Raw genomic sequence first — 23920 nt, 5'->3', positions numbered from 1 at the left:
AGACCAAAGAGCAAAGGATGACAACATATTTATCTAGAGTCAAAGAAATGCTCGCCTCACTTCAAAAGTATGAGATGAAGTGACAGGCCTGAGACCTACATCGTTAATAAGCCTCAAACTTGATCAGAAGAAACATTTGTATAACCCAAAATACTCCTATTACAACTAAAATGTAGCAACAATGGTAAGTGTGGGGTTGAACTACAGAGAAGCAAAGAATTAATTTCTTTTAAATTAAAATTTACTTTGAAAAAATAGTAAAAACGGGATTTGGGTTTTTGGTTGAAATTTGAATAAAATGAAAGAAAGATAAATTGCAAGGAATAAATGAAACAATAATTGGTTCATCTAGTTCTCGAATCAAGTAGCCATTCAATTTAATTTAAATCATCAATTTCTGCCAACAAATCATGTCATCAAATTATGCATGCATGGCTACCCAGTTGATACGAATTAACTAATATCTACAAAGGTCGACAATCAATTAATTCGAAACCAATCTAGCATCCTAATTAATAATTAAGGCTGGAAAGACCATGTCCTAACTAACCTACATACTCCTAGATTCAATTGGGTTCTTAGCGGCCATAAAGAACTAGAAACACATGCATTAATGATAACGGGCAGAAATGCACGTTATTACAGTGCTAAGTTATAAAACAATGCATGTTTGCGTTGATAAAAATATACAAGATTGCGTCCAAAAGCACTAAGTTCACAATATTGTGATCGCATGCGTCAATCGTATTAAAACAGTTAACTTATGTATTTTTGTGTAGAATATGTGTTGACGCAAGGCGAAAAATGCGATCGAAAGAAATCAACGGCCAAGCGCATCAAAAGATTGTGTTAACGCAAGGTTATGCGGTCATTTGTGCTCGCAAATATTTGCTCAAGAAGATTTCCACATAAAGCCGGCGCAACTTGGTGGGCGCATTTGGGTGAAAAGCATAATAAATCACGATGGGCCAGAAAGCTGATGACGGTCGATTTCGAATTAAGTTGAAAAGCCGTTAACAATCTACAGTAGCAAGTACACTCAACTTTTTGGTGACAAATATTCGGCGTATCAGACAGAGAATTAATGCCATCCCATCAGTGCAATCATAAGAGAGAAGAAGTCTTTCTCCCCCGAAGCTCTATAAATATCAGAGGCCACCTTCAGTGAAGGATTTCGACACTTAGAGAATTTTTCCCTTTAGATAGAAGTAGCCTTGTTCTTAGTTTTTCTTTTATTTAGAAGCGGAAGCGAGGGAAGTGAGATTGTACCGAGAGATCATTCTGGTGAACTTGGAAGAGTGCCGGAAGCATCAAGATTAGAGAGAGGGCCAACTCCTGCGGAAGCAGAAACATCTTTTGAGCAGATTAGAGTTAACAGTGTAAAAGCCTTGGGAAGCAAGGAATTGCTACCAGGCTCTCTACCCTTATCTTCCATTGTCATTTTGTACTCTGAACTTATATATAGAAATGGAATTTACATCTTTATATCTATTCACTCTCTGTACATTACGCATGAGTAGCTAAATTTGTCGAATGGGTTGAGAAGCACTTAGCTAGCATAACTGGGGATCTTCATTCTATGCGATTATCTTGTATTATATATGTATCATTCGTCCATTAGAGATACTTAGGAGGGTAGTCTAAGGATAGAATCTAGGCTTGAAAAGTCAGGTTAGAATCTAGGCTTGGGAGAGTCAAATTAGAAACGCATAATCAAGAGATAGGAGCTTAGAAAAAAGCACTGTTTGCTATTAACGCATCGCATGCAACCTAGAGATAGGTTATGATTGTATGCGGTCACCTTGTCTTTGTGTGCATCTTACATCATCGCATAGGCAAGAAATAGAGACTTAGGAATAAGCTCTATGGACATTATCTCATTCATCGCATGCATCTTAGAATTAGGAGTTACCGCATTTGCAATGGAAAATGATTTGCTGTCACATTTGTGTACCATGATCGCATAGTTTGAACGTATCATCAGGAAACGCTAGCTAAAGACCTTCTCAACCAGTTCCTTTACATACTCAGTGTATCTGCCGCATAATCTATCTTTTCTAAAATTCGCCGCATACATTTTATACCGCAAACAACAACCCAACAACTATTTGATTTATTGGTTACCGCAATGTCATCTTAAAAATTATTAACACATATTGTGTTCCTTAGTCCCTGAGTTCGACCCTGGACTTACCAGGAAACTCTGCAAGATTTATACTTTGGTTCTGCTAAGAAAGCTTGTTGCCCAATGCATTTTCCATCACTGCGACTCCTTTCATTATATCACCGCATAAAATAACGTATCAAGTTTTTGGCGTCATTGCTGGGGACTTCGGCAATTCAGTGTGCTAACGATAATTTTTTTGATTTCTTTGCAGCTTTCAATCTCTAGCGAATTACGACCCAGAGATTGAAAGAACACTCTGACGAAGATTGAGAGATAGCCGCCAAAAACAAACACAAGAGAAAAGATAATATGGCAAAACAACCTGAAAATGGAGCACCAAATGAAAACAATGTCATGGCGAATCCTATCCTATTAGCGAACGATCACAATAGGCCCATTTGGGACTATGCATCGCCAAACCTCTACAATTTCTCCCTCGGAATCATGAGGCCCACTCTTGATGGATCACGATTCGAAATGAAACCGGTGATGCTGTAGATGATCCAGACTGCTGGACAGTTTGAAGGAAGGCGTGGCGAAGACCTGCACGCCCACCTCCGGAGCTTCATAGAATTCTGCAATACTTTTGTGTTCCCGAATATCTCCACCGAGGAAGTTCAATTAACTTTATTTCCGTTTTTGTTGTGTGATCAGGCACGAAAATGGACGTACTCTTTCGAACCGAGGGAGATTACTTCACGGGAGCAAGTAATAGAAAAGTTTATGAAGAAATATTTCCAACCAACTGAGAATGCCAGGAGAAGGAAATCAATAACCAATTTTGAACAGGACATGGATAAATCACTCAGCGATGCTTGGGCAAGGTTTAAGAGGCTGGTAAGAGACTGCCCGCACAACGGATTACCAGACTGCTTAAAGATTGAGATTTTTTTATCACAGATTAAACCCTGCTTTGTAGACCGCTGCCAATGCGGCAGCCGCTGGAGGTCTACTAGATAAAACGTATGATGAGGCCAAGAAAATCCTTGATCACATCTCTAAAAATCATGAGGACTTGAGAGAGAGCGATCAAAGATTGAGAGTGAAGCAAACAATGGTGAGATCGCATACCTTCAGAGTCAGATGACTACGATGATGAACTTGATACAGGGAATCACAATCAACAGCCCAACAATGCATAGTGGGCAAGTGCCAATCAATCAGACGACCGCAAGGTATGTTACTTGTGGTGAAGGACACAAATGAGGAATGCCCGCAAAACCCACAGTCAATTTATTTTGTGAAGAAAAACCCGTTTTCCAACACGTACAACCCCGGGTGGAGAAACCACCCCAACTTTGCATGGAAAAATCAGTAACAAAATTTCCAATCAGTGGCGCAAAAAGAAGGGCCACCCGTATTTTTTCCGCGAAGTAACAGTCAGACGAATAATCAAGCCAGCAGCTCGCAGGTGCCGCAATCTTCCTCTTTGAAAGGTTTTTTGAAGCAATATATTGAAAAGAACGAAACTGTGCTTCAGAACCAAGCTACGTTTGTCACACCCCGCCTCAGACCAACTTCTTATGCCTAGGAAAGGGCGTGACTGCAGCAGTTATCAACCCTTTTGTTGACACTTACTGCCTAATAACTCTTGCGGAATAACTCTGATACCAAAATATAACTCATATACAGCGGAATGTCTTTAGGCAAAAAATTTATTAATTCAGAAGCATAACATATTTAGAGTCATTACAACACTAGATTCATAAGTCCCAAGCCCAAAAACCTTAGTCCCTATATGAACAACAGTAATATAACATGTGTACAATATTTACAGTAACCACCTAAACAGACGGGTTACAAATATCTTTATCCTTTAGTAGCATAGCAGATGCAGAGCTATCTTCTGAGGATTTGACCACTACCTATGGGGGGGGAGGAAAACATTTGAAAACGGGGTGAGCTTGCTAGCCTAGTGAGTGACTTAAGAAAGATAATTGATTCTCATGCAAAAATCTCAGTAAAGAGTTTAACTGAAGTATAAGCTTTCTACAGTACCTTGTACCGCAATATAAACATTTTCCAAGTATAAAGCATATAAAGTTGTTTAATCATAACGTTGAGAATAACCCCACTGTGGGTAAAAATAATCCCATCCCTAACTGCTAGTCAAGAGAGAACCCTTTTGCTCAATCTCTGACTCCATCTACCTACGTGTACGTGGCCATACTAAGTACCGTCATACCTTAGGTACTTCTGCTCAGATACCTTCTCAAATATCTTTCAGTATCGAGCTACTAGGATACCTTCTCAAATGTCCTTCAGTATCCGGTGGGTTTGGTACCTTCTCAAACATCCTTCAGCACCAATAGATACCTTCTCAAATGTCCTTCAGTATCTAGTTGGGCGGATACCTTCTCTAATGTCCTTTGATATCACGTTTTAAGCAAAACTAGTCATAAATGACTTTCTTTAAAGCATGTAAAGTATAACACATATAAAAACATAGCTTTAAAGATACTAACGCATGCTGGGTATATTTAACACATATAAATAGCTTTTCAACAAACTCCTCACACATGCATGCATTTAAAACATAACTCATGGTTTGCTTGGAAATTACTTTGTAAAACTAGCTGGTATGAGAATAATCTTCTTTAAAACATGCTTTCTATAAAACATTGTAATCAAACATTTAAGCAAATGTTTTAGTCACTCACCTCGATTGCTTAGGAACTTTTCACTCTAGTAGTTCTTTTTCTACCTCGGGCTCCCTTTTTCACCTCTAAAATCCAGATTCAACGTACAACTCAGATTACTCATAGTTCTAAATCTTATTTTGAGATACTTCCTTCTACAAACATATTCTAAAATTTCTCAGGAAGCTTACCTAAAATATGAGCTCAGAACTCTTCGTGGTTTGGCCGGAATCGCAAAATCTTCAAGACTGGCCCAAGCTTACCCAACAGCCTGACCCTTCTCCCTTCTTCTAAGTTTTCAGCCCGATCCTTTCGAGTATTTTCTCCAACAACCCTAACCTGAAAACTAGACTTTCAGAGCTTTCAGGTGGCTTTGAAATCACTCCAAACGCACGAGTAAATTGGGAGATCTTCTCGTCCCAAGTTGATGTTGTTTTCCAGACTTCACTGTCCAATGCGTCCTCTTTGAAACTCTATGATCAGCGCATTGATTTTGCTCTCAATGCAAGGTTTGCTCAACTCTCCCATTCTTTTTTTACTGTATTTTGAATTGTGATATGAAATTGAAGTCTTTTGGCCCTATTTATAGGCGTCCAAACCTTCTTCAAAGTCGACACCACCTACTTGGCTGCATGTCCAAATGTTTCCTCCTCACACCAACAACGCAATTCCTTGATCAACGCAATCTAAGTGTCCTTCTCCTATGTAGCCAACACATGAGCTTCCAATCTGATGCAACCACCTCAAATTCTTAAGGCTTCCTCCCAAGAAGACACATGATTTGATGACGTTTTCTAGGTGATCTCATCCTTTATATGCGTCCAACTCTTGGATGTTCAACACATAGTCCATACTCAATCCATAGCCTATAATCAACGCATAGCAAGTCAATTCACTACCATTGCAATCCAACTTAGCCATTGCAAGAGCTAGCCATCACCAACGCATAGGGTGGCCGCTCATCCTCGACGCATGGCTCACTAGGTAGGCGCGCTTGGCATGGGCGCATGGTGTTTGGCATAGGCGCTGGCCGGTCGATGCATGGGCGTGTTGCATGGGCTGGCCGCTCGACGCATGGGCATGCTGCATAGGCTAGCCATCGCTCGCTTGCTCGGCCGCATGGGCATGCTCGGCTGCATGGGTGTGCTCAGTGCATTGATGCTCGACAGGGTGCTTCGACGCATGGTTATGGCCGCTCGGTCAGGGCGCTCGCTGCATAGGCATGGTCGCTCGATGCATTGGGCAAGGGCGCTTGGCTGGCCGTTCGACGAATGGGTTGCCTTCCAATGCATGCCTTGCCTACCCTTGTGCCTTTCAACGCGTCACCTCTATCTTTTCTCCTTCAGGCACATGCCATCACCAAGAACCCTTCTAATGCATCAATACACCCTTCCAACGCATCAATACACAAGTTTTATACTTAGCCAAATTTTCAAATTTTCCCCAAAAGTTAAACTTCCAAATTTCCTCTTTTCTTCTAATTTTCCACCCTTTTCTCTACCATTACACACTAGTTTCCACTTCACCTATTCACCATACTAATCTCAGTAAGGAACATTCTCAAGTAGAGAAATTAGGATTCGGGGTTCACAACGTCAATCCGCAACTTGGAAATATAGATAGGCCAGATAGTGGGCGAACTGAAGAATAGACCGCAAGGGGCCCTCCCAGTTCAACGGAACTCCCACGCAGCCCAGAGGGTACAAGTAAAGAGTAATGTCAAGTCATGACATTGTGGAATGGAAAGACTATGGTCGGGAGAAGAAGAAGCCTAGCTGGACTGCTCTAATTGTGCTAGAACCAGAGATTGTGGTGACTCGAGAAGAAGCAGGAGAAAAAAGGCGATAGAGCCAGAGATTGCATCCACCTTAGAGCAAAAAGATTAGGGGACCGTGAGAGTACAGTTGCCACCTTTCCCACAGAGACTCGGAAAGAACAAAAATGATGAGGTACAGTACTAACGCTTCATGAATATGTTAAAAAAAATTGCATATTAATATTCCGTTCACTGAAGCAATTGAGGAGATGCCCGCATATGCGAAGTTTCTAAAGGATTTGGTGACAAAGAAGAGAGGCACTGGTAAGTTCGCCACAGTGGCTTTGATGCAGAACTCAAAATCTATAATGCCACCAAAAATGCGCGACCCTGGGAGTTTCACTATCCTTTGTTCCATTGGAGGATTATAAATCGGGCAAGCACTATGCGATCTTGGAGCCAACATCAACTTGATTCCTCTGTCAATTTTCAAGCAGCTGAATATGGGGCAACTTGCGCCCACAACAGTGACTCTTCAATTAGTTGATAGATATCTGGTGCATCTAGAAGGGAAGGTGAAAGACATGCTAGTTACAATCGACAAATTTATATTGGCAGTAGACTTCATCATCTTGGACTACGAAGCAGACAAAGGTGTGCTTATCATTTTGGAACCAGCCGTGTCCAGATTGATGTGTACAAAGGAGAGGTCACCTTGACCGTAAAAGGATAGAAGCTCAAGTTTGGCATTATTCGAGCCATGAAATATCCTGACGAAGAAGACCTTAATGAATCCGACGATGAACAGAGTTTGAATGAAGAAGAGAAGCCTGAAGATGAAAACGAAGACGAGGATGCGATCGCATGCATTGTTGCATGCAATTCGATCACAGAAAAAAGAAACAAGGAAGATGAGATGATCGCAACCCAAGAAGTTGAGTCGACAGTGAATGAAGAAAGAAAAACAACGCAACCGTCCTTAAAACAACCACCAATAATAGAGCTGAAGACCTTTCCTAACCACCTGAAGTATGCATTTCTGGGGCCGAATGAGAAGCTGCCGGTAATCATTTCCTCTGCACTTAATGAAAACCAAGAAAATGTGCTACTGAGCATTCTGAGAAATATGTAAAAGCAATTGGTTGGACGCTCGCAGACATTCGAGGAATTAGCCCTGCATACTGTATGCATAAAATTCGTCTCGAAGATAACCACAAAGGATCTATCGAACATCAGCACAGACTCAACCCTGCGATGAAGGATGTCGTAAAGAAGAAGATAATCAAATGGTTAGACGCGGGCATCATCTATTCGATAGTAAACAGTAGATGGATCAGCCCCGTGCAATGCGTGCCGAAGAAAGGTGGGATGACGGTAGTAGTCCCTAATACAAATAATGGGCTGATACCACAAAGTACCGCAAGCTGAATGCAGCAACGAAGAAAGATCATTTCCCTTACCTTTCATTGACCAAATGTTGGATCGTCTAGTTGAAAATGACTTCTACTGCTTTTTGGATGGGTATACTGGTTATAATCAAATCTTGATTACTCCTGAAGATCAAGAAAAGATCACATTCACCTGCCCGTATGGAACATTTACTTTTCACCACATGCCGTTTGACCTCTGCAATGCGTCGAGCACTTTCCAAAGGTACATGATGGCCATCTTTTCAGAATATCTTGAAGACTCTGTAGAAATCTTCATGGATGACTTCTTGGAGAAGATATTGAAAAGATGTGAGGAGACAAACCTTGTACTTAATTGGGAGAAATGCCATTTTATGGTGAAGGTGGGCATTGTGCTGGGGCATAAGGTATCTAGGGATGGGTTGGAGGTGGACAAGGCAAAAATTGAAGCAATTGAAAAGCTCCCACCTCCAACAAGTGTAAAGGTTGTCAGGAGTTTCTTGGGACATGCCGGAGTTTATAGACGTTGTCAAGGACTTTTCAAAGATAGCACGACCGCTGAGTGCGTTGATGGAGGCCGATAGAAAATTTGACTTTGATGACAATTGCTGCAATGCATTCATGATTTTGAAGAACGCATTAACCACCGTGCCCGTGTTAATCGCACCAGATTGGACACTTCCCTTTGAATTAATGTGCGACGCGAGCAGGTATGCGATGGGAGCAGTGCTGGCGCAAAAGAGAAAAACAATACTGCATCCCATCGCATATGCGAGTAAGACTTTGAATCATGCTCAAACTAACTACACCACCACAGAAAAAGAGTTTCTTGCAGTAATATTTGCGTTGGAGAAATTCTGGGCATATTTGCTGGGAACAAAAGTACTCATCCATACTGACTACTCGGGGATAAAATATTTAATGACAAAGAAAGACGCGAAGCTGAGGTTGATTAGATGGGTTCTCCTCCTCTAGGAAATCGATATGGAAATAATTGATCGCAAGGGGATGGAGAATCAAGTTGCGCATCATTTATCCAAATTGGAAAATCTTGAGGTTGACTGCAATCAGTCAGAAGTGAGTGTAGTGTCCCCAGACGAGCAGCTATTTCAGATTGAAGAATTGCCATGGTACGAAGACGTGGTAAATTATCTGGTTTGCAAGCAATTTCCCGAAGATTATACTGACCACCAAAAGAGGAGGCTCAAACATGAATGCAGATATTATTATTGGGATGAGCCAAATCTGTATAAGAAGGGGTCAGACCAGATTATGCGACTGTGTACCAGATTCTGCTCACCAACGCAAATTATCGCAATGTCATGATTCACCATATGGCGGGCACTTTGGTGGCCAGCGCACCGTAGTGAAAGTATTACAAAGTGGGTACTATTAGCCAACACTATATAAGGATGCAAGAGACTACGCGATGAAGTGTGACCAGTGCCAATGCACGGGTAACATTTCATGGAAACATGTGATGCCCATGAACATCATTTTAGAACTAAAGTTGTTCGACGTCTAGGGCATTGATTTCATGGGACCATTCCCACCTTCGAATGGTCAAAAGTATATTCTGTTAGCCATCGACTATGTGTCCAAGTGGGTAGAAGCAGTAGCATGTGCCGCAAGCGATGCGACGGTAGTCTCCAAATTCCTAAAGAAGAATATTTTCACTCGTTTTGGCACCCCACGTGCCATAATAAGTGATGAAGGCACCCACTTTGTCAATCACACTGTCAAAGAATTGCTGCATAAATATAATATCCTCCATAAAGTGGCTACCGCATACCATCCACAGATGAATGGTCAAGCTGAAGTTTCCAACCGAGAAATTAAGCTGATATTGGAGAAGGTAGTAAAGCCTTTGCGAAGAGACTGGGCAACAAAGCTAGACGATGTGCTGTGTGCATACAGAACTGCCTACAAAACACTGATAGGCATGTCTCCGTATGCGTTGGTGTTTGGTAAAGCATGTCATTTACCACTGGAGCTAGAGCACAAAGCGTTGTGGATGGTGAAGAAGCTTAACTTCGACTTGATGAGTGAAGAACGCAAGCTTATGAAAATGCCAAAATTAAAAAGAACGAGCAAACCGTTGGCATGACAACCGGCTATGTGGCAAAAATCTCCACGTCGGACAAGAGGTCTTACTTTTCAATTCACGGTTACGGCTCTTTCCCGACAAATTAAAGTCGCGCTGGTCCGGACCCTTTATAATTAAAGAAATATTCCCGCATGGTGCGGTTGAGCTGATTAATGAGGAAGGGACCCGTACATTCAAGGTTAATGGGCAAAGAGTCAAGGCATATTGTGGGGGTGATTTTCATCGAGAAAAGACCTCTGTAGACCTGAGAAATCCAGAATGAATGAAAAGCGAGTGGCCCCTACGCTGGCATGCGATAGAAAATCATCTGGGGCGCAAAGTGTTCTAGAGTATCCGTTCCTTACTTATGATTCATGAACTCTCACTACTATAATGTTATTTCAAATATTGTTTATCTGTCTTCATTTTGTATCAAAAAAAATAAAAGAGAGAGAGAGAGAGAGAGAGAAATTTTGTTAACTTTTTTTTTTTTGTTATCATTTGACCCTCTCAATGTTTTTTTGCAAACGATCGAGTTAAATGATTGCGGAGGCACTACACGAAGACGCAACTACTTTATTCAGTCACCGCAATCCAAATAAAGTAGATCACCGCAAAGCAGGATGCATCAACAAGTAATGCGGGCGACAACGCAAATTTGGAGGTTGTATCTTTCCTTGACTTTATTCCAAATTTTGCACTATCGCATCGTATTTTAATTTTAAACTTTATCACCGCATCTCTTTGGTTACCGCAATCATTTAACATTGATCAATTTAGTAAGTCACCACATGATTTCTCTTTGCCAATTATGATTTTCAATGATGAAACGCATGCTTCAATTTTTTCGTATACACTAGAGTCAACTTAATTTTAGGACAGTCGTGTAAAACCCGAGCCCTAATTACTTTAAGTAAGAGTAAGTAATGTGATATCTTCTAGTGAGTTAAATGAAGCCATGGTTTAGGAGGAATAGAGGATGGAATCAAGAAGAAATAAGTTCTTGTGTAGCTAAGTGTAAACCCCGAATTCTAAGTTTCCTAAACAAGCATGTTTAGCCAAAAGAATGATATATTAAATATCTAATAAGTGAAAATCCATATTATTTATAGGAGTTGTTGAGAAAGGAAAGGAAAAACATGTTAAATAAGGAAACTCGCGTATTGGTTTGGCACGTGGTGGTTAATCCTTGAATTCGGGAGGCGGCAGGAAGATTAAAAGGGAAAAGAAATTTCAAAAGCATGGTTTCGGCAATTGACAAGAGCAAATTTAGTGAAAGTGGTGCCTTTTGAAAGCTGAAGAATCTAGTTTTCGAGGTTGTCTTGCCAAAGAAAAATTGCAAGAGGAGAAGAACAAAAGTGGAAAATTTGCAGAAGAGACAGAATCTCGGATTAATCAGAGCTCAAGGTGAAGATTGGAAGATCCAGGCCAAACTATAAGGAATTTTTGGCTGACATTTTAAGGTAAGAAAGTTAATCAATTCTAAACAAGTTTGTAGAAGAAAGTTCCTTCAAAAGAGATCTGGATTTTAAGATGAATTTTTGAAGTTGTAATAGAGAAGCTGTGCATAAGCAGACAGCTGCTTAGGAAGAACAAGAAAACAGCTTATGTGGAGAATGAGGATCTCGCTTATGAAGGAAATCTCGCTAATTTTGTGCTGAGGATCTCGCTATTTTGTGATGAGGATCTCGCTCTAGAAGGAAATCTCGCTAGAAATTGGGATGAATCTCGCTGGAATGGTGAGTATCGCTAGGATGAAGGATCTCGCTCACGAGGAGGATTTCGGTCATGAGGATCTCGCTCATGAGAAGAATGCACTCATGATGAGTATCTCGCTAGTAAAGCTGTCTTTGATGATGGAAGTTCCATTAGTAAATGAACTATTTGAGGTATTTTGCTAAGAATTCTAAATAGTTAACCGGGAATTATGTCTTTTCAGGCCAAGAAGAGCTGGGAGTGGCGTATAGCCTGTTAAGAGGCCAACGAGCTGTGAGTGACTATGTGATGATTTAATGTTTTATGATTTAGAAACTATGATTTCTTAGAAGATATTTCTCATGGTAAGTGTTCAAATGAAGTGCCAAGCAACATATCTTTGAAGCTATTTCTCATGCTAAGTAAAGCATGTTCTCCACGAAAATTGACACGATTTAAATATGTTATCTTGTCCAAATACTTTCTGCATGTTTTAGTAACTCCATTTTCATGATGTTTACACGTGGTGTTTTCAGCATGTTTTAGTGTATGGGTTTTCCAAGTATGTTTTCCATGTCTAACGCATGCTAGTGCTTTTTACAAGCTAGTTCAGTATGTTTTAAGCCAACTGATTTCACAAAGTATGAAGCATGCATTAGGGTTAAAGCTAAGGTTGAATGAAGCTTGATATACTATGTTTTAAATACCTAAGGTTGTCAAAGTACATGCATTGGTATTCCTAAACAAAATGAAAAGGGATACTGAAGGTAAGGAAGATATCCTAAAGAGTTTTCTATGCTATATTTGAAAACTATTATTTTAATGCTCTTCGAGAACTTGATAGCTTAAGTGAGCCGGATACTGAAGGTAAGGAAGGTATCTGAATAAATGTACCGAAGGTGTTGACGGTACAGAGAAAACACCATGTGCACGTTGGTAATACGACATCAAGGGATTGAACAAAAGGGTTCTCCCCGACTAAGGTTGACGTTGAGGGATTGAGCAAAAGGGTTCTCCCCAACTAAGGTTGACGTTGAGGATTAAGCAAAAGGGTTCTCCCCGACTAAGGTTGACGTTGAGGGATTGAGCAAAAGGGTTCTCCCCGACTAAGGTTGACGTTGAGGGTTAGATCTAGTAGTTCACGCTCAACGAAGGATAAAGGGAGGTCGAAGTATGGGTAACAAAGGGAGGTCGAAGTATGGGTCTCCTAGTCTATATACTAACAAAGGGAGTCCGAAGTATGGGTCTCTTGGCCGGTAATAGACGTTGGGAGCTAAAGCGATGTATGCTCGTTCTCAACTAAGGAATAATGATGTTTAATGGTGGTTTTAAAGGTTTTGTGTACACGTTTGCTTGGTACATTTTAGTTCCAGTATTATGTTTTCAAGCTTTCAATTTAAGCATAAGATTTATGTCTTTATTAAGTCACTCACTGGGCTTCTAGCTCATGTTTTCAAATGTTTTCCTTTTTAGGTAGCGGTCAGTTTTCAAAAGACTTTTCCACTGCTACTCTGCCACTCGAAAAAACAAGTTGAAGGAAGTGTAATTGAAAACCTGTATTAGTTAGTACACATATGTCTACTAGTGACTAGTATACTAGATGAGGCTCACTAAGTTGTAATATTCATGTATGAACAATGCTGCGAAACCCTGTAATGTAAATGTGTTAAGTTCCAAGTTAATATGTTGGTATATTGATGATGTGTATGTATTCAGGGTTTGAGTAAAAGTTAACAGGTTAGTTAGGAAGTAAATGCCAGCAAAAGGGTTGGTAACTGCTGCAGTCACCATTCCATCTAAGTTAAGAGGGTAATCTTGAGTGGGATTTGACAAACCACCTCATGAAATATTTTTAGAAGTTAATGGTCTGCAAGCATTCTTTCAAACTGATCCTTTACGACACTTACTTAGAACATCACATAATTTCATTCAATCTTTTGGCAATGAGGACATTGCCACATTTTAAATTTGTGGGTGCGTTATTCATTTTCGATCTTTCTATTTTTAGCCTTGCTTATAAAAAAAAAAATCATAACGTTGCGATCGGATCCTACTCGTAGTTGGATGTCCGCATGACACACGTGGGGGCAAGACAAAACGAAGGTAGGAATTGTGATCAATGCATAAATAAATGACTGCAACTCCGCTACCAAATGGACATGAGTTTAGTCTAAGAAAGAGCACCTAACTCGTAGTTGGATGTTCGCATGACACACGTGGGGGCAAGCCAAAACGAAGACGAGACACTTGGATCGGCATAAGATCAGAGAAAAAAAATAATGTCTAAAATACGCAAGGATAAAAAATAATTTAACACCCTAGTGAAAATTTTTTTTTTTTTTTTTTTGTGAAATAAATCATGCGATGTCTTGGAATCTAGTAAAGTCTTTTTGAAGGTTAAACTTGCTGTCCCTAAATTCTAGAAATATTTTAAGAAGAGACTTGGATAGGAATTAAGGAAATTTTGGTGTATAGGATTTGAATAAGGTGTCCTTGAGAAATCTAGGAAAAGAGATTGAGATCGACTTTCTAAAGAAAATCTTTAGCTTATGCTTGAGAACAAACATTGTTTAAATTTGGGGGTGTGATAACGGACAAAAATGCACGTTATTACAGTGCTAAGTTATAAAACAATGCAGGTTTGCGTTGATAAAAATATACAAGATTGCGTCCAAATTAAGTTCACAATATTGCGGTCACATGCGTCAATCGCATAAAACAGTTAACTTATGTATTTTTGTGCAGAATATGTGTTGACGCAAGGCGAAAAATGCGATCCAAATAAATCAACTGCCAAGCGCATCAAAAGATTGCGTTAACACAAGGCTATGCGGTCATTTGCGCTCGCAAATATCTGCTTAAGAAGGTTGCCGCATAGAGCCAGCACAACTTGATGGGTGCATCTGGGTGAAAAAAGTAATAAATCACGATGGGACAGAAAGCTAATGATAGTCGATTCCAAATTAAGTTGACAAGCCGTTAACGATCTACTGTAGCAAGTACACTCAAATTTTTGGTGACAAATATTTGGGGCATCAGATAGAAAATTAATGTCATCCCATCAGTGCAATCATAAGAGAGAAGAAGCCTTTCACCTCGAAGCTCTATAAATACTAGAGGTCACCTTCAATGAAGGAGTTCGACAGTTAGAGAATTTTTTCCTTTAGATAGAAGTAGCCTTGTTCTTAGTTTTTCTTTTATTTAGAAGCGAAAATGAGGGAATTGAGATTGTACCGAGAGATCGTTCCAGTGAACTTGGAAGAGTGCCAGAAGTGTTGAGATCAAAGAGAGGGCCAACTTTTGAGGAAACAAGAACATCTTTTGAGCAGAATAGAGTTAACAGTGTAAAAGCCTTGGGAATCAAGGAATTGCTACCAGGCTCTTTACCCTTATCTTCCATTGTCATTTTGTACTCTGAACTTATCTATAGAAATGGAATTTACATCTTTATATTTGTTCACTCTCTGTACATTACTCATGAGTAGCTAAATCTGTCGAATGGGTTGAGAAGCACTTAGCTAGCATAACTGGGGATCTTCATTCTATGCAATTATCTTGTATTATGTATGCATGATTCGTCCGTTAGAGATACTCGGGAGGGTAGTCTAAGGATAGAATCTAGGCTTGGAAAAGTCATGTTAGAATCTAAGCTCGGGAGAGTCAGATTAGAAATGCATAATCAAGAGATAAGAGCTTAGGAATAAGCACTGTTTGCTATTAACGCATCGCATATATCCTAGAGATAGGTTATGATTGTATGCGATCACCTTATCTTTGTGTGCATTTTGCATCATCGCATAGGCAAGAAGTAGAGACTTAGGAATAAGCTCTATGGACATTATCGCATTCATCGCATATTTCCTAGAATTAGGAGTTACTGCACTTGCATTGGAAAATGATTTTCTATCGCATGAGTGTAGCATGATCGCATAGTTTGAACGCATCCTCGGGAAATGCTAGCTAAAGACCTTTTCAACCTGTTCTTCCGCATACTCAGTGTATCTGCAGCATAATCAATCTTTTCTCAAATCCGACGTATACATTTTATACCGTAAACAACAACCCAACAACTCTTTGATTTATTGGTTACCGCAAAGTCATCTTAAAAATTATTACCGCATATTATGTTCCTTAGTCCCTGAGTTCGACCCTGGACTTACCAGGAAACTCCGTAGGATTTATACTTAGGTTCTGCTGAGAAAGCTTGTTGCACAATGCATTTTTCATCACCGCAACTCCTTTCATTATATCACCGCATAAAATAACGCATCAATTAAGCTTTAGGATTCAACTATATTCATTAATTTTCAGGAAAAGCCATGTTCAATTAACCAAATATTCTTCAAAACTAAATTAGACATGCAATGCAAAGATTCAAGGTCAACCTATAAACCTAAGCATACACATTTAATCGATGCTATCAAGGTAAACTCAAAGCATGGATGATCTACTAGGATATGTGCGAGCTTGAGGTTAACTAGCGATAAAAATTGCAATCATGATAGGTGCGTCAATCCAACATACAAATGCAATTCACAATCAAGCAAGATTCAAAGAAAACACAATTACGAATTAAAACAAAAATTTGGGCAGGAAACTCAAAAATTTACATTAATGCTCAATCCAAGAACTAGATAACCTCATCAATTCATAGACAAATAACGAGATACGATCCAATACATGTTCATAATCCAAAATCAAACTAAAAACTATCCTAATGATATTGAAAATAAAGAGAGAAAGAAAGAAAATAGGGCCTCTCCTTAACCTCCATCTAAATTCGACCTATTTCTATTAATTTTCAGCACCCTCTTAACCTAAATTAGAAGAATTACATCTATAGAAAAAGGGACAGTGTCGCGACACTGTGTGAACGTTGCAATTGGTCTCGATTGTTAGGCACAGAAGTCCAACGCTAGGCTAATGCTGACTTGCACGCACGCAAAGGTTTCTCCGCGTTCATAATTGTAACGTTGCAACGCTGTTGGTGAGTATTGCAATGCTACCCATTCTGTCTTACGGCGTTGGGCGAGCATTAGGCCAAGCCGAATCATGAGCGTTGTGACACTTAATTAGGGGCATTTTGGTCTTTTTAGCTCCTTTGAAGCCTGGATGCTCAAATCACCTCCAAATTGCTTCAAATTAACCCCATCAACTTCAAATCGCCAATTCTACCTCTCGGTTGCTCGATACCTACAAAAATAGAAAAATAAACACATAAAATTCAATAACGAGCCCGAATTAAGCTAGGAATATTAACTCGTTTTTAGAGCTATCATGAAGCAAATTTCAAGGTCTCAGAATGCTAATGCTGACTCTTTGGCTCCATTAGTAGCTTCCTATGAAACAGAATTGAATAGAACAGTTCCAACCAAGCATCCTTAACAAGGAAGCTTTGAAAACAAAGGATTCTAGTACACATGAGATCGAATTCGAAATTGAAGTCCGGCAGGGGACTGACACTATGACAAAAGAGGGGGTTGGAATGAAAATGAACTGAATGGACTCGTTAAGGGATATTTAAGACAATGGGAGTTGCCTTCAAAGTAGGCAGCGACCGAGAAGGTATGGAGACGAGCAACTCATTACATACTAAGATAAGGCAAGCTCTACAAAATAAGTTACTCAATGCCCTTACTAAACTGCCTTAGCAATGACAAGGAAAATTATGTAATGAGGGAAATTCATGAAGGGGTATGTGGTAAACATTTTGGAGCAAGGGATCTATGTTACAAAATCACCAGACAAGGTTATTGTTGGCCAACCATGTTTCAAACTCGAACATTTGCAAAAACATGTGATTAGCATCATTGTTTTGCCTCAATCCCAAGGCAACTGCCAGAACCATTGATCAACATTATTAGTCCTCGGCAATTTGCACTAGAATAGACCTCATTGGACCACTTCCTCAAGGTAAAGAGCAAAGAAGGTTTGTAGTAGTAGATGTTGATTACTTTACAAAATTGGTTGAAGCGGGGTGCTAGCAACTAGTTTTATTTGGAAGAATGTTATATGTTGATTTGGATTTTTTGATGCAAAAGTCACTAACCATAGAAAATAGTTTGACAATACAATGCTCAAGAAATTTTGTTAAGATCTTAGAATCAAGCATCATCGTTCATCACCTGCTCATCAACAAGCTAATGGACAAGTTGAAGTAGTGAACTAAATTATAGAGCATAACTTGAAGACAAAACTTGAAGAATTAAAAAGTCTAAAGGCAAAAGAGCTACCGAATGTGTTATGGACATATCGAACAACAACCCGAAACTCCACTGCTGAGACTTCATTTTCCCCATCGTTTGGAACAAAAACGATCGTTCCAATGAAAATTGGTCTCCCCTCACCTAGGGTTGAACAATTTAATCCTCAAAAGAATGAGGGGTTGATGAGGTTAAACCTAGATCTATTAGAAGAATATTGAGAGACAACACATCTTTGAATGGATGAGTATAAAAACATAATTGCACGTCACTATAACACAACAGTAAAGAAACAAAGTTTTAGAGAAGGATATCTCATATTGAGACAAGTAATGCAAAACGCTAAAGATTAAAAAAAAAGAGCACTTAGCCCAAAATGGAAAGACATTTACCAAGTTGTTAAGAAAGTTCAGCGTGGGACCTACACATTAGGTGATTGCGCAGTAAAGATCCTCCCTCATCCGTAGAATGTAGAACACCTAAGCATATACTATTAATGACTAAATATGTTAATTTTAAAATGCTTGATAAATTTTGTAATTATTTTTTTTTAAAAATGACATGTTAATTCTTTTTAAGTAAGCTAAAAGTGAGTTAGGTAGAAAAATGACACAAAAATGATTGAAGTCAGAAATTTAGGCCAGGTCATGGCCAAGGTGAGGACAGGTTGGGCCAAGGCCAAGAAGAACTGAGGCCAGGCTAAGCCTGAGGTGGTAAACTCAGGCCAAGGTGAGGCTAAGGTGAACCCAGGCTAGACCAAGGCCGAGGTAGTAAACTTAGGTCAGGCCAAGGTTGAAATGAATCTAGGCAAGATCGAGGCCAAGAAAAACTAATTTTTAAATAGAGCCTATGCCATAGGAAGAACTGCAGTCAGTTAATTCACCAAGGAAAGCCTAAAATCAACCTAGGAGAGGGCTTAATAGGGTCATACCGTGGAAAACATAGGGATTAAGAACCTCATAGCCTTTATGGCAAGAAGAGCAAAAAATCAGCTGATGAGCTTGATAGGTTACTCCCAAAGTAAAAATGATCTAAGGGTCGCTTGGGAATTTATTAAATTAAGCCATGTCAATAACCATATGCTCAACTCAAAACTTAAGAACTTCACATCTTGAAGGTAGAGCATTTACAAGTCCAAATATGGACACGCCAAAAAGCGAATACACCTGTTGTACTATCATACCATGACAAAACAAGTATACTCTCAAATTGGAATCTTAGCACCTAAATCTTAACAAATTAACCTCAAAATCCCAACACGGGAGTAAAGAACTAATGCTATGTGTAATTCTAGACCAGTAAAAGATGAAGATAAGAGTAAAACCAGGAGAGTTACCTAATCCCAAAAGGAAACGGACCTTAGAGTGGCATGAAGTGGGTGGGGGAGAGTTCCTAACGAATAGGAAGAAAAGGTAATTGGGCCAAAGCCAATTTGGCCTCAACAAGCTAGCAGACTCGCCTTGACTTAGGGGTCGGCTGAGGCTAAGCTCAATAAATCCTTGGTGAGTGGTCGATCTGAATCGACCCTCTATTTAGGAACATCCCTAGTGGCCCCAATCCAACCATGAGTGTCCATTTCCATATAGGAAAAGTAAATAGATTCAAATTCTAAAAGGGATAAGTAAGACCCTTGAACTCCTATATAAATAGAGCATGGAAGCCCTAAAAGGTATTTAATCTTCTCCATCTCTAGTTTGCTCTACCTCTTTTGCTAAATACTAACTTAAGCATTAGAAGTTTTGTGACAAACACCATACTAGTGTGTGTGTGTGTGTTTTTTTTTTTTTTTTTTGGCCTTGTAGGTCCTCCTTCTTCTCCAAAATAATAACTTTACCGTTGAAGGCACATGAGGGTCATGTGAGTTCCTCGTCCGAGTTTTGCCATCAACAAATACGACTATTAAAGATTAGGAGTATAAATTGATTTATTTCATTTATTTTGATGGAGTTTGATACATACACACTAAAATGAGCCAAAAAAAATGATAAATACACGATTGATCAAGATCTCAACTTGAAAAATGTGACTGTATGCTATAATTCAACTATACTATTTTTCAAATAAAAAAAAAAGCTGAACTATACTCATAGTTATTTAAAAAAAAAAAAAAAAAAAAAAAAGTGGAAAGAACAAAACATCACCAAGTCTGTATTATTTAAAATTTAAATTAGGTTTGAATTGAAAAAAAAAAAAAAAAAAAAAAAAAAAAAAAAAAAAAAAAGGGAAAAAAGAAAGAAAAACTCTGAAATACACTGTCATGGAGAGTAATATAAAATCGTTGTCTTAAAAAAAGTTGAAACGTAGTTGAAATAAAATACAAATTGGTGAATGGTGACATCATCCCTTAATTTGTTAGGGCAAAAAAGGAAACTCAGTAAATTTTTAATCAGGCACAAATATCAACGAAGATTTGAAAAAAATGCATTTTGATTTTATTCCAGAATTTCGTCAAAATTGGCATTGACAGTAAATACTTTTGCTTTAAATGTCCTTTCAGCCCCCTAAAATTTTAAATCAGTTCAATTTCTATGTTCGTACTTTTTTTTATCAAATTTTAAATGTCATGTTTTTTATCAAATTTTTTTTCAAAATTTTGTTGAAACATATTTATATGTTGTACTTTTTTGCATCATAACGTATGGTTGCATTTAATGTTGAGAAAACTCTCATGGAGAAGATTAAGGATTTGACACTGTCATAAGACATGAATTACTTTTTTTTTCATTATCAATTAGTTTTTAGATAAATAAAATCAAAACGGGTATTCCATCAGTAAAAAATAAATTATGATCGGATCAAGAATAGTGAACCTAAAAGAGACACCATCTTGAGGAAGCGTGTTGTGAAATCCCACATTGAAAAAATCAGGAGATCATCTCATACTCTTTAAGATAGATAGACTACTCCGAATTGAACTCCCAACTTATAATAGTTGTAGAAATTTGACCACTCTCAAACTTATAAATTGCTACAATTTCTACAATTGTGTAAGTTTAGTGTCAAATTTTAAGACTTGTATAAGTTTGAGAGTAACCAATACTATACATTTTGGCAGCTTTACTATCTATTGCTATTATTATAATTCTAAATAAATGCGATAAAAAACAATCCAATTATATTTACGATTCGGGCTCGATAATATTATAGTTTTCATTTGAAGGACAAATAGGTAAAATCACACCATCAGAATATCAGTCAAATTTCAAAAGCTCATGTTTATAAAAGCCCAAAAGTTTTGTTATAATTGGTAATAATCGGCCCAGCCCAATAGCTGGACTCGTCACTTAGGTTTTTTCGTGTTGCTCCAGCTACCTCAGCTTCGTCTAGCTTTCTTCTTCCAAGCTGAGTTCGATCTTCCTTTTCTTCTTCAGAGTTCATCCTCAACGATGTCGCCATTACCATCTTACCTGCAATTTCGAAGCTTTTTTATTCGATCTCTATCATCGTCTTCTTCGAATTCTCTTCCACCATTTCCGGCGACAATGACGTGGATAAAACATCAGTCACTTGCATCCGAGCTTCTCAAAGACCCTGAGTTGGATCCTCTTCCCAATGATGCACCTTCTTCAACTTAGCTTTTCGCAGCTTCTTAAATGAGCAGCGCTAGGCGACGAGGTAGGCGATCACACGACAATGTGCAGTGCTAGACAATGCGAAGGGTTGTGCTAAACGATAGCAACGATGGGGCATTGGCGCTGCATGATCGACATCAGCGCTAGACGATGACACTGGGCGATGGCGCTAGACGATAGTCGTCCTGCGCTAGATGATGGGCATCAGTGTGCTATGCGTTGGGCGAGATCGTCGGGTGACAAGCATCAGCGTGAGGTCACTAAACGATTGGACTTGTATTGATCGGCATTAATCACCGGTTAAAAATACCAGATGTCCTTAGCATCGGACAAGACTCCATGAAAGTTGAAGGTGTTGGGCTAACATTTAATGAGAAGCGGTGGAAAGCAGTATAAATTGGAGAGGTCGAACTTCAAACGATCAGTTTGATCAATTCCTCTGTGAAAATTTAAAGTTCTTGGTGTCGTTGGAAAGCACTGAGAGTCTACTTTCAAAGGTAACATTGCCAAAACAAGTCCTCGTCGGATTAAGGTCGGAGAAGGAGAAAAAGTACCAGAGGTTCTGTTCTCGGTGAATCCAGGCCATTGTTAAATAATTGACTCTCTAGGACATACCACGAGAAGTATGAAGCTGAAATTTTGAGATAAGATTTCTGAGACGATTATTAACAAGTTTGTAGAAGGAAAGTTCTTGAGATGAGCTCTAGAATTCGAGTTATTAATTTCGTAAGATGAATTTGGAATTTCATGAATAAGCAGGCAGCTGCTTGAGTTGATTAAGCTGACAGTTTGAAGGAAACGCTTGGACAGACCAAGGGCTGAGTTTTTCCGTGCGTTGGACCTGCTGTGTAGGCTGAGGAAAGCTTGCAGTAGAGTCTTGGATGCATAAGCAACCTTGAGGACAACCATATGTAGCTATAAGAACACTTAGAGAGAAAAGTGTTGGTTGCATAAGTGGTGTTGCGTTTGTGAAGAGCGGTTGGAAGCTTTGCATGAGCCAAATCTCAAAGAGATTCCTAAGTGTCTAAACCTACAACAAGGTGCGTTGTTGTGAAAGTCTTCAAGAGGAAGGCTAAACGCAAAACTTACTTAAGGGTTAGTCTCAAAAGGGAGACTTATGCTAGTAGCTAATATATGCTTTTGTGTCCACAGGATTGACACCAGTAATAGAAGCATATCAACCCTTGAGGAATAGTTCTAAAAGTTGTGAGTGACTAAATATTTACAATGTTTTAAAGAAACCATATTTTAAAGAAAGATTATTCTCATGTTAGCTAGTTTTACAAAGTAATTTCCAAGCAAACCATGAGTTATGTTTTAAACGCATGCCATATATGAAAGGTTATTGGAAAACCATTTATGTGTGTTTAATTACACAAAGCATACGTTAGCATCTTTAAGACATGTTTTTTATGCATTATGCTTTACATGCTTTAAAAAGAAAGTCATAGTATGACTAGTTTTACTTGAAACTCGATACCGAGGGACATTTGAGAAGGTATTCGAGCAGCTCGATATTGAGGGACAAGTTTTGAGAAGGTATCTGAGCAAAAGTACCTAAGGTATGATGGTATTTAGTTATGGCCACGTGCACGTAGGTAGTTAAAGTCAGAGATTGAGCAAAAAGTTCTCTCTTGACTAGCAGTTGACGTTGGGATTAAACCGCAGCAGAGTTATTCTCAACTAAGGAACAATTTAATGTTTTATGAATGAAAAAAACTTTATATGATTATGCTTGGAAAATTTTTATACTGTAGCACAAGGTTACTGTAGAAATTTACTTTTTAGTTTAATCTCTTTATTGAGATTTTTACATGAAAATTAGTTTTCTTTCTTAAGTCATTCAGTAGGCTAGCAAGCTCACCCCGTTTCCAAATGTTTTCCTTTCCCCCAGGTAGCGGTCAAATCCTCAGGAGGTAGCTCTGCATCTGCTCTGCCACTAAAGGACAAAGTTATTGTAATCCGTCTGTTAGGTGGTTACCGTAAATATTGTACACATGTTACAGTTGTTCATATAGGGACTAAGGTTTTGGGCATCAGGGCTTATGAAACTGGTAATGTAGTCTCTCTAAATATTTTGTGTAAACTTAATGTTTTTAGCTATAGAAGCATCCGTTGTGTATGATTTGCATGTTGGTATTAGAGTTATTTTTGCTAGAGTTATTAGGTAGTAAGTGTCAGCAAAAAGGTTGATTACTGCTGTAGTCATGTCCTTTTCTAGGCTCAGAGAGTAGTTTGGGAGGGGGTGTGACACTCTACATGCTTATTTTTAAACGCGTATTTTCGTCAGTTGGTCAAATGAGTTTGAATTTTTAATACCTAGTTGGTGTAAAAAAAAATTGCATACCATTATGTTGTTGCATGCTTGTGAACCCCGAATCCCAATTTTACAC

General features: G+C 38.9%; 1 long non-coding RNA gene across 1 annotated transcript; it reads left to right on the top strand.

Annotated features, from left to right (window-relative positions):
• The first annotated feature begins 22068 nt into the window (after positions 1 to 22068).
• On the top strand, positions 22069 to 23692 carry LOC150037558 (uncharacterized). Its single transcript, XR_016527959.1, has 3 exons — positions 22069 to 22567; positions 22680 to 22733; positions 23422 to 23692. It is a non-coding gene; the product is annotated as an uncharacterized LOC150037558 (long non-coding RNA).
• Positions 23693 to 23920: the final 228 nt, after the last annotated feature.

This window comes from Benincasa hispida, chromosome 2, assembly GCF_027475165.1.
Source record: "Benincasa hispida cultivar pf3 chromosome 2, pf3_genome.v1.1, whole genome shotgun sequence".
Lineage (NCBI taxonomy): Eukaryota > Viridiplantae > Streptophyta > Magnoliopsida > Cucurbitales > Cucurbitaceae > Benincasa > Benincasa hispida.
This window is presented reverse-complemented; position numbering and strand designations above follow the sequence as displayed.